The sequence below is a fragment of the Microtus ochrogaster genome, linkage group LG1 (assembly GCF_000317375.1).
Source record: "Microtus ochrogaster isolate Prairie Vole_2 linkage group LG1, MicOch1.0, whole genome shotgun sequence".
Taxonomy (NCBI): domain Eukaryota; kingdom Metazoa; phylum Chordata; class Mammalia; order Rodentia; family Cricetidae; genus Microtus; species Microtus ochrogaster.
The window spans coordinates 24,714,448-24,726,129 of record NC_022027.1 but is presented as its reverse complement, the minus strand read 5'-3'; the positions used below and the strand labels follow the sequence as shown (position 1 = coordinate 24,726,129).

General features: G+C 38.5%; 1 pseudogene; it reads left to right on the top strand.

Annotated features, from left to right (window-relative positions):
* Positions 1 to 11,044: 11,044 nt before the first annotated feature.
* LOC106144106 lies at positions 11,045 to 11,325 on the top strand (annotated as a pseudogene).
* Positions 11,326 to 11,682: the final 357 nt, after the last annotated feature.

The window sequence follows — 11,682 nt, the reverse complement described above, 5'->3', positions numbered from 1 at the left end:
AAAAAAGAATTAGTTAATAAGAAGCCTGAGATACTGGGCCAATCAGTTTATAATCAATGTAGACCTCTGTGTGATTTCTTTGGGACTTAACTACTGCCGGAACTGGGCAGGACAGAAACCTCAGTCAACACCCACATCCATTCTTGGGAGTGCCTTTTCTTTCCTGATGGTCTATTTCTATTCTATACCTAACCTAGAAGTCATGGCTTTTTCTCCAGCTCTTCTCTTTGCTGCTGGGACTTTCCCATAACCTACACAACATTCTTTCCTTAAATGTTAATAAAAGTGTTCATGAACTTTAAATCCATTTCTAACTTGTTCTGTTAATGAGACTAGGAAACTGTCTTCGTTGGGGTATCTGCTACTGTGCTGAAACACCATGAGGAAGCTGGGGAGGAAAGAGTTTATTTAGCTTACACTTCCACCTTGTTGTTCACCACTGAAGGAAGTCAGGACAGGAACTCAAATAGGTCAGGACCTTGGAAGCAGGACCTGATGCCTTGGTGTGCTCAGCCTGCTTTCTTACAGCACCCAGGACCATCAACACAGGGAAAGCACCACCCACCATGCACTGGGCCCTCCCCCATTAATCACTAATTGAGAAAATAGCTTACATTTGGATCTCAAGAAGGAATTTCCTCAACTGAGGCTCCTTCCTTTCTGATGACTCTACCTTGTGTTAAATTGACAAACAAAACCAACCAGTATAGATGCCCAAAAGGGTATCTTTATTTCCCTGGCAACATACGTAACTTGTAAAATTTGATGGATTTCTATCAAATCTAAAACCTAGACAGAGGGGTGGATTTGATCAAACTCCATTGTGTACATATTTGGGAATGTCATAATAAAACCCCTTCTTTCAGATTGTTAAGATGTGCTAATAAAATTTAAAAATCCGAGGTGAGAAAGAAAATAAATTTAAGTTTGTAATGAATGCAAACTATATGGCACTTCACGTTTAGTGTCTAGCCAGTTCACTCTAGGTCAATGGAGTGGAACAGTTTACAAGATGAAGGAGACAGCTTTCTACCACATCGACAACATCTACAAAGTCATCTCTTAAACCAGGAAAAGTGTGACCGCACAGCATGCCTGCAGATTAGTTGTTTCTACGTCTCCCAAGAGTCGCAACAGAAGACAGCTGGAAATGAGAGAACTGGCTTAGGAAATAATCATCCTGTACTATGGAATTTATTCTGCTTTTTATAAATCATTGTTCGGGCAGTTTTTCACAAAACCTACACTATTGCAAGATAGATCACAGCCTGGTCCTGTACTAGATCAAAAATGTTCTAGGAATGATATATAAAGTCTTTAGTTCTAACATTCTAAAATTTGGGGGGAAACTTCAAAGAGATTTTCCATCTCAATTTGTAATCAGTGACACTAGGGAAACTAACAGCCTTGAGTCTTCCAGGAAGGTCACAGAACACATATATTTTCCATTAATTCTGATTCCCCAAAGCTATGAGATTAGAAATTCATCTATGTAATCCAAATAAGAAGGTGGACCTGGAGATGTGTAGCTCAAGTGGTAAAATGCTTGCTTAACATACACAAAAGTTTGAGTCTAGTCCCCAACACCACAAAAACATATAAAAACATAAAATAAACTTCTAAAAATCATGAGGAAAAAGGCTTCAATAATGATTAAAAAGCTAATGTTATTTAAATGAACTATTCATTTTCCATAAGTTTACCAATTTCAAATTTCATCTTCCCTAAAAGGGAGTTTTAAATATTTGACAAATCATCATGATTAGGCACTAAATTAGGACTGGATTTTATCATGGAGTTTTGAAACAGACAGCTGAGTGTATTAAATATGAAATAGTAATCTCTTTTCAAACTGTTTAGGCCGTTCTCCCATACCCTTCCAGCTTTGGCTTTATCTTACCTTCTTGATATTTGTGTATAATTATTTTTTAAATATATTCTTTAAGAACTTCATATATGTTAAAGTTAAATATGATCATATCTACCCCATTACCCTCCCAATACTCCACTGTATCCCCAAAACACTCCCTCCCTACTTCATGTCCACGATTTTGTTTTTAAGTAACCCACTAAGTCAAGTTGGTTTCTTCTCTATGGTCCTCATAATTTATTGAAATTGGGCTGCTGCAGAATAATTCTTTTCACCACTGTGAACATGTGTTACTCTCATGGTTTAATGAATAACCAACCTGCCAATAGCTACACAGAAAAAGGTTAGGCAGCAGAGTCAGACTAAAGAATGCTAGGGAAAAAAAGGCGAGGTCTTCAGCCAAATGAAGAGAAAGCAGGAGATGAACATGGTGTTTTGTAAAAGGATACCATCACATAGTAGAATATAGATAAGAGATATAGGTTAATTTAAGTTGCAAGGGGTAGTTAGAAACAAGCCTAAGCTATCAGCTGAGCATTTATAATTAATAAGTCTCTCTGTGATTATTTGGAAGCTGACTGGTGGGGAAAAAAAACTGTCTACATTGGGTAGTGCATGCTTCTCTGTCTGTTTCTTTATTGCAACAGAGTAATTGCAACACCACTCTCTGCAAAAAACTGTTTGACTTCAAATTCTTCATCACTCTTTTGAATCACACCTCAGACTTCCAAACCAATTTGTCATTTTACCCATAAATATTTCATTGTATATTTTTAAGCTAATCTTACTTTCTTTTAACATAGACATATCCATTATCACATGTAGAATATTAACAATAATTCTTAGAGGTCATTAAGCAGTGTTCAAATGACAGAGATTATCTACATGTCATTTGGCATGTTTAATTTTATTTCAAACACGAATTACAGCCTGTAACTGATTTTGTGTTGCTCGGACCTTAAGTTTCCCATACTTTAAATCCTCCCTTGCAGTTTTGTTTGCAAAGTACTCAGATCATTTGCTGTCCAGAGACCTTTACTTTAATGACCATTTCCTGGTGTCTTTAATATGCTCTGTTCCCTACATTTCCTGTAAACTAGTAATTGAATCTAGGGACCAGAGATGACTCAAGATAAAATTATGAGAAAGAACATTTTAAAAGTAGTGATGTACTGATATACAGGATGTTTAAAGCTTTCTCCTCTTATCATGGTAACAACTAAAACCACCATTTTTTTTATTTGATAATTTGTAAAATTGGACATCTTTTTTATTGTTTTAATTGACCTATACATTTTTCTCCACTCCCCTCCCTTTTTCCACTCTCTCCTCTAACCTCTCCCATGACCCCTATGCTCCCATATTACTCAGGAGATCTTGTCTTTTCCTACTTCCTATGTAGATCCATGTATGTCCCTCTTAGGGTCCTCTTTGTAGTCTAGGTTCTCTGGGGTTGTAGACTATAGGCTTGTTTTTCTTTGTTTTGTGTGTAAAAATCACTTATGAGTAAGTACATATTATATTTGTCTTTCTAGATCTGGGTTACCTCACTCAATATGGTTTTTTTCTCTAATCATCCATTTGCCTGCAAGTTTCAAGATGCCATTATTTTTTACCACTGTGTAGTATTCCATTGTATAAATTACCACATTTGCTTTATCCATTCTTTGGTTGAGGAACATCTAGGTTGTTTCCAGGTTCTAGCTATGACAAATAATGCTGCTAGGAACATAGCTGAGCACATGTCCTTGGGGTATGACTGAACACGCTTTTGGGTATATACTCAGAAGTGGTATTGCTGGGTCTTAAGGAAGATTGTTTCCTAATATTCTGAGAAACTATCATACTGATTTCCAAAGTAGCTGTACCAGTTTTCACTCCCACCAGCAATGGAAGAGTGTTCCCTTTACCCCACATCCTCTCCATAAGATTTCATCAATGTTTTTTATCTTGGCCATTCTGACAGGTGTAAAATGAAATTTGAGAATTGTTTTGATTTGTGTTTCTCTGATGGCTAAGGATGTTGAGCATTTCCTTAAATTTCTGTCAGCTATTTGAGATTCACCTGTTTAAGAGCTCTCTGTTTAGGTTTGTACCCCATTTTTATTGGATTACATGTTCTTTTGATGTCAAGTTTATTGAGTTCTTTGTATATTTTGGAGATCAGTCCTCTATCTGATGTGTGGTTGGTAAAGATCTTTTCTCGTTCTTTAGGCTGCTGTTTTGTCTTGTTGACCATGTCCTTTGCTTTAGAGAAGCTTCTCAGTTTCAGGAAGTCCCATTTATTAATTGTTTCTCTCAGTGTCTTTCCTACTGGGGCTGTATTTAGGAAGTGGTTTTCTGTGCCAATGTGTTCAAGTGTACTTCCCACTTCTCTTCTATGACGTTCAGTGTGGTTGGCTTTATGTTGAAATCTTTGATTCATTTGAACTTGAATATTTGTATGGTGATAGATATGGATCTATTTGCATTCTTCTTCATATTGATATTCAGTTATGTCAGTAAAGCCACCATGGTTTAACTACATCAATAATGGTTAATAAAGTGATAATATCCATATTTCATTATCTCTTTTTCATTTTATAACCTGTAATATTTTTATATAGAGAACTTTATCTTTATTAATCACTTAGTGATCCTGATACATAATTCAAGCAGAAAAAGTGGATTGGTTGTGTGTTTGTTTCTTTCAGTGAGAAAAGAAGTTTTCAAGATAAATTTTTAACATTTTTAAAATAAATTTTTGAATAATTCTGCTAATTAGTGTTCAATAATAGAAAAGTGGTCAAGGATCAATGACAGCACTTGGAGAGATAAATAAGTGAACACAGAAGGTTGAAGATTCCAGGAGACTGAAATTTGACTCATTCTTGACAAAATCAAGAACTAGAAGAAGAGTGGCCAGCTATTGATGAAAAAGTCAATGGATTTTGAACCCTACCTCTACTCCAGAGTTGATCAGGTCAGAGCTTATATAAAGGGTTCTAGTGGTCATGCATGAAACAGAGAATCTGAGGGGAGGGGTTGTACATCATGCCAGATCCAATAAGATTCACTGGGATATGAATATGATATGATAGGAATCTATCTGGAATATATATATATATCCAGATATCTATATGTATCCAGATAGATTCCTAGTGCCTGAGAGAAAGACTCATTATGAAACTGGAGGAGAATGCATCTTTTATATCAAGAGACGAACAAAGAAATAATCTCTTAGCATGAGATGGAATGTTTGAAAACCTCACTTAAAAAAATCTACCTTCAATCGTCTGCTTGAGCCAGAAAGTACACTGCCATATCAAATTGCTTTAAAAGTTTCCCTCACCAAATGTTTAAGAACAAAGGGTGTTTACTGGATGATTTAATGTTAAATATAATAAAAAGAAACATTGAGTAACAAACTAGTAGTCCAAGCTAAAAACAGCTGGCCCTTAATTGTGATGGGACTGTGAGTGTGTGTGTGTGTGTGTGTGTGTGTGTGTGTGTGTGTGCGTGTGTGTGTGTGCGCGCGTGTGTGTGTGTACGTGCGCACGCACATATGTGTATGTGTAAAACAGTTTTCCTACACAGAGGATAATGTTAATCCCAGAAACTATAGTCTGCCAAATAAAAAGCCCAGCCCTGGGTGTAGAATAACTCCCCTTGAGTTGTTAGTATCCCATGGACTCCAAAAACAATGCATGTTATTGACACTGATCCTGGCTACCTACCAGAACTTGATGGTAGGACTCTATTGCTGAAGAGCTCATATTAATTTACCATATAGGACATATGATCATAGGACATGAATAAATCAAATCAGTACTGCCTAGGAAACTTCTTATCTGCTGGCTACCTTTCTTAGCACTGGAAGGCGCTGTCCAGGCTGCTAGGGAAGCAGCGGGGAGTCAGCAGAGGTCTTACCCAGCCTCAGAACGGCAATAATAGCTGGTGTGGCAAGGTATGAACGTGAGGTCATTAGTGGCACAAATGTTATGGGAGAACTAACCACTTTCTGATTGGATTTAAAGCCTGTTCCACAGTAGGAAACACATACTTTATAGTATAAATCCCCATAAAATCCCATGGTTGAGTAGCTCACAGGTCCGAGGGGTGAACCTACTACTCTAGTTTTGACCAACTGACATGCGGACAAACTCCCCTGTAAATACACAGCTCTATGCTCATAGATTAGTGCAGCTCTCAGACATTATCAGAGAGGTCTTTTTGTGAAGTCGACAGTGGTTACTGCAGCAACTCACAATTGACCACAGTGCAGAGGATAGTTACCAGCAGTGTGTTCAGACACAACCAGGACATCTATATCACACCCCTCTCCCACAAGGCTCGGGGATCACTCATTTCAGAAGAGGTGACAGAAATAGAGAAGAGCCAGAGGTCAGGGAGAGACAGGAGCAGAACAGTGTCTTCTGGAAGTGACAGAGCTGCTTCACTCATGATGTCAGAGCAGCTGTGCTGCTCTGCACAAGGCCTACTCAAGCTCAAGCCAACCAACACTGCAGTTTGGGGTGGGGAGGCATTCCCCAATCTCCACCCTAAGTTGAAGAGCTATTGATGGTTGATAGCCGCTAGAGGAGGCAGAGTCAATCTTCATTAACTCTGTGGCTTCTGGCTATATTCCAGTGGCCCCACATCCAGAAGTATGAGGGCAGCACAAATTAGAATTGATAGATTATTCGATAATAAAAAAGAGGACAAGAAATTGGGTGGTTAGGAAGGTCAGGTGGCTCCAGATGAGAAAGCAGATGAATTGAGGTATTATGATCAAAATGCTTTATTTGAAATTCTCAAAGAATTAATAGTTTTTAATTGCAGGAGTTCAATTGTTTAGGAAGTAAAATTTCAGGCAATTAAAGGTCAATGTCTTGGCTTAAAAACAGCTTTGTAGTGATTTCTATGGTTCTCCTTCCACTCTGCCTTAGGCTACAATCCATCCTCTCCTTTGTCCATTTTATGCCCAACCATTTTATATTTCAGCAGAATTCTTGTTGTGTTATTTAATGAATTTCTGCAGGTGAAAGAATAACTTCAATAAAAAATATAGTGAATTAAAGATAGCTCAGGGGTTAAGAGCATTCATTGACTGCTCTTCTAGAGATCCCAAGCCAATTCCCAACAACCACATGGTGGCTCACAGCCATCTATAGTGGAATCTGATATCCTCTTGTGGCCTGCAGGGAAACATGTAGATGGAACACTTAGACCTAAAAAATACATAAATATATAAACTTTTTAAAAAAATTTTAAAAAGAAAGCTAATCAAACTAGCGGCATCACCATCCAATCACGGTGTCAACCAAGCCTTTGACACAAGGTGGAGGGGCATCTCAAATTCAAATCACAGAGTGGGATTTTCTGTACACTACCATTTGAGACCCCAAATAAATTCTCTGAGAACAACAACCTACCATATTTTTGTACCCTGCTTCTCCCCAGAGCATCTTACAATACAGGTTCTACCTTGAAGATAAGCAAATATTCAGTGGGTGTGTCATTCTTAAGGAATAGCAGGACAATGAACAATGAACAAAGACAACACTTTCAATTCCTGATTTAAATATATGTAAATCTCCAGCATCTCAAAATGTTAAGTCATTTATATGCAACATTAGATGTTCTCTCCTGTTAAATGTATGGAGATAATAAAGACTTAAAAATTATAAACAGCACATATAAGCAGGCACATCTGTTATTTGCAACAATTTGAGAGTTTCATTCCCCTGGCGAGGTGAATTGAAAGTAAGCTATCATATGTATAATTAATACTATCATGAACTCTAACAAGAATGCAGAACTCAAAACTCACAAATAGATATGTGTTTAATTTTAGTAATGGCCTCTGAGATTTTTAAATATTCATCAATAAAAAAGTGTGCTCCATTTCCATTGCAGACAAAACATTGTCAGAAATACCAAAGTCTTCAGTTTTGCATAGCTTTCCATATTTTTGCAAAGCATAACTGGAAAGATGAACTTTACCTATCTCCTCAACAACTAAAATCTTAGGAATTCGAGAGCTATGCGTAATAGCCCCAACTCCTGGGAAACAAAGTGTTCTCAGAGCACTTTGCAAAGAGTGGCTTATGATGTTCCATTTGATCTTCAAGCTCCAGGGACCTGTGACCACACATACCACAAATACATCTCAAGTACAAATTATTTGCACTCTTAAACTTCAGTGTCTACAGAAACATTCATAGAGAAAGCAAGAAAGAATTGAAGGGCTAGATTTCCAGGAAGGAAGATAAAGACATGTTAGCAGCCAACTTTTCTGCTTTTACCAGAATAATCGTGAAGAAAATACTAGGAATTTTAAAGACCTAGGTTTCATACACACTTCCAAAAAAAAAAGGAGCAATGCTAGAATTTTTCATTTTTCATTACATAGAATTTAAAATAGTTCTTTAAACACTTAACCTTAAGAGTTATCAATACTTAGACCCCAGTTCTTCTGGGGATATATACCATATTTGACATAAATCTCCTAAAACCTGCAGCAGTTTGAAAATGGTTCTGTAATCAAATGCCCAGATGAAACAAAGATAAACAATAGAGACCTGCATTTTAACCAAATGAATCTGTCCCCCTTTGATTAAGTAGTAGTGGTTGTATTACCTTTTCGAAGCTTTCAAACACTGTATCTTAAGTGCTGTAGGCAACAGAAATATTTCCTCAAGGTTTTCCTGGCTGGGAGACAACAGGGACTGGTTCTCTGACCACTGGAGTTTGTTGGCCATATGCAGCATTCTTTGATTTATAGAACACTCTCACCTCTGACAGTTTTCTCTTTGTAAGAAAACAACTTGTACCTAATTAGAGACCCACCAACTCCAATATGTCCTCAACTATCTACAATGGTCCCACCTCAAGTAAGGTCATATCCCATGGTACAGTAGGTTAGGGCTTCGAAGTAGGACCTTTGGAGATAAATTACTCAGTGCATAATAAGAATTGGATCCAGGAGTTTTGATAACAAATCATCTAGAAATAACAGCCAAGCAAATAGCTATCAAATGTAATCAAGAAATTTTTATAAAGAAATAGTTTATAAAGCACCGTGCTTTCAATAATTCATTTACATAGAATTCTTATTTCTTTGTTTTTTCGAGACAGGGTTTGTCTGTAGCTTTGGAGCCTGTTCTGAAACTAGCTCTTGTAGACCAGGTTGGCCTCGAACTCACAGAGATCCACCTGCCTCTGCCTCCCAAGTGCTTGGATTAAAGGCATGCATCACCAATGCAAGCTTGCACATGAATCTTATAAATTTAGGAATAATGCCAACAATTTAAAGACTCAATCAGAGATACAAGGGTGCATTAAATGTGCAATCAAGTCATAGTTTACTCACATTTTGTGGGTAAAGATTAGGAGTACTGTAGGAGGGGGCTACTAGTTTGTTCCCAGCTACTCAGCCCCAAAATATCCACACAGAAACTATATTATTCACATCACTGCTTGGTCCATTAGCGCTAACTTCTTATTGGCTAACTCTTATATCTTAATTTAGCCCATCTCTATTAATTTGTGTATCGCTATGTGGTTGTGGCTTACCGGATAAAGTTCTGTCCATCTGTCTCTGGTGGGGCTACAAGGCTTCTCTCTGACTCCACCTCATTTCTCCCAGCATTCAGTTTAGTTTTCCCTACCTACCTAAGTTCTGCCCTGCTATAGGTCCAAAGCAGTTTCTTTATTCATTAATGGTAATCACAGCATACAGAGGGGACTCCCATACCAGAGAAGTAAGAGAACTCTTTTAAAATGTCCATTTGGGGGCTGGAGAGATGGCTCAGCGGTTAAGAGCATTGCCTGCTCTTCCAAAGGTCCTGAGTTCAATTCCCAGCAACCACATGGTGGCTCACAACCATCTGTAATGAGGTCTGGTGCCCTCTTCTGGTCTTCAGGCATACACACAGGAAGAATATTGTATACGTCTTTTAAAATGTCCATTTGGGGGCTGGAGAGATGGCTCAGCGGTTAAGAGCATTGCCTGCTCTTCCAAAGGTCCTGAGTTCAATTCCCAGCAACCACATGGTGGCTCACAACCATCTGTAATGAGGTCTGGTGCCCTCTTCTGGACTTCAGTCATACACACAGGAAGAATATTGTATACATAATAAATAAATAAATATTTTTAAAAAATGTCCATTTGTTGTCCCGGTGTAGTCAGAGGTAAACAGCAAATGAACAGTATCATTTTCTAGTGGTTCCAGGAACTATTTATTGAACTATGAATTGATAAATATATGAGATTTAATCATCTTATTAACTGGATCCCCAGGAATCCCCTTGACTTAACCTAAATCATTTTTGCAAGTTAATAAGGGAAATGGCCACATAAATCAGGGAATCACAACACGGATAAAGACCCTGGACTCATTTTCAGTATTTTTACCCATGCCCCAGGGTATACGTGGCAGAACCTTCCAGAGTTGGGCATGCAGAATTACTCTGGTGCAACAAGAGCCTGACAGACCAGTCTGAGAGAGGTAAGGTAAGAAGGGCCCATAGGACTGTCAGTAATGGATCTCCTGACCCTCCATGGAATGAGGGCCTGACCCGACCTGCTGATGGAACCCAGGAAGAATTCAGACCACAGGCAGTCTTCTGATTCCCTGGGTTCTTATAACAAGGAGGATCTCTTAAGAGGATTAAAGATAGTTTTCCCTACAAGCCCTGTTGGAGGAGGAAAACAATCAAACTGGTTTAGAAGAATAAATATGACATTTCTCTCCACTGAAGATAATGAGACTTTTTCCACAATGTTGCCCTATTGGATGTCTCTTATTATTTTAAAGCATACGCCTCTGAATATAAAATGTTCCCCCACTGTTGTCTTATACTTTGCGATATGTAGATAATACTGGTGTAACCAGAAACCTGAGTTATACAGTAAGATAATGTCACTGGGTCTGATATGATGCTGAAAAAATTCTATTGCTCCAAAATTAGTGACAACAAGGAGAGCCTCAGAAAAGGGGTAGAGGCATGAAAGAAGTTGGTAGAAATTCACAAGTTCCTCACTGTGTCTGTTCATCATATGTGTACATATAAAAATACACATACACAATACTGTATATACACTCTGGATGTTGAACGTTTCCCCTTCCAAATCTCACATAAAAATTCATTTACCTCTTTCTCTCTGTGCTTGGCTTAGCTTCCAGCCATATGGCTAAACGCACCAAGAAGGTTGGGATCGTCGGGACATACGGGGGACCCGCTATGGTGCCTCCCTCTGGAAAATGGTGAAGAAAATTGAAATCAGCCAGCACGCCAAGTACACGTGCTCCTTCTGTGGCAAGACCAAGATGAAGAGATGAGTGGTCAGCATCTGGCACTGTGGTTCCTGCATGAAAATAGTGGCTGGCGGGGCCTGGACCTACAACACGACTTCTGCAGTCACAGTGAAGTCTGCCATCAGAAGACTGAAGGAACTGAAGGACCAGTAAAAGTGCTACCATTTGATACCCAAGCCTACTCAATAGTGCACAGCCAACTAAATAAATGGGCTAATTTACGTAAAAAAAAATTCATTTACTATGGTAGCAGTATCAAATTGTAACTAAGAATGGGAATTTCACAAGGTTATCGAATCCTGGGGCTCCACCTTTATGAATTGACTAGTGCTCCTATTGTAGGAGTGATTCTTCGTGAAAACAGCAGCTCCACCCCTGCTTCTCTCTCCTTGTCCCTCTGCTATCTCTCTGCCTCTCCCCCATGAGATGACAGAGCAGAGTCTGCAGTAGAGGACAGCACATTGATCTTAGATACCCCGTCCCACAGAACTGCAGGAGAATAAGAGTCTG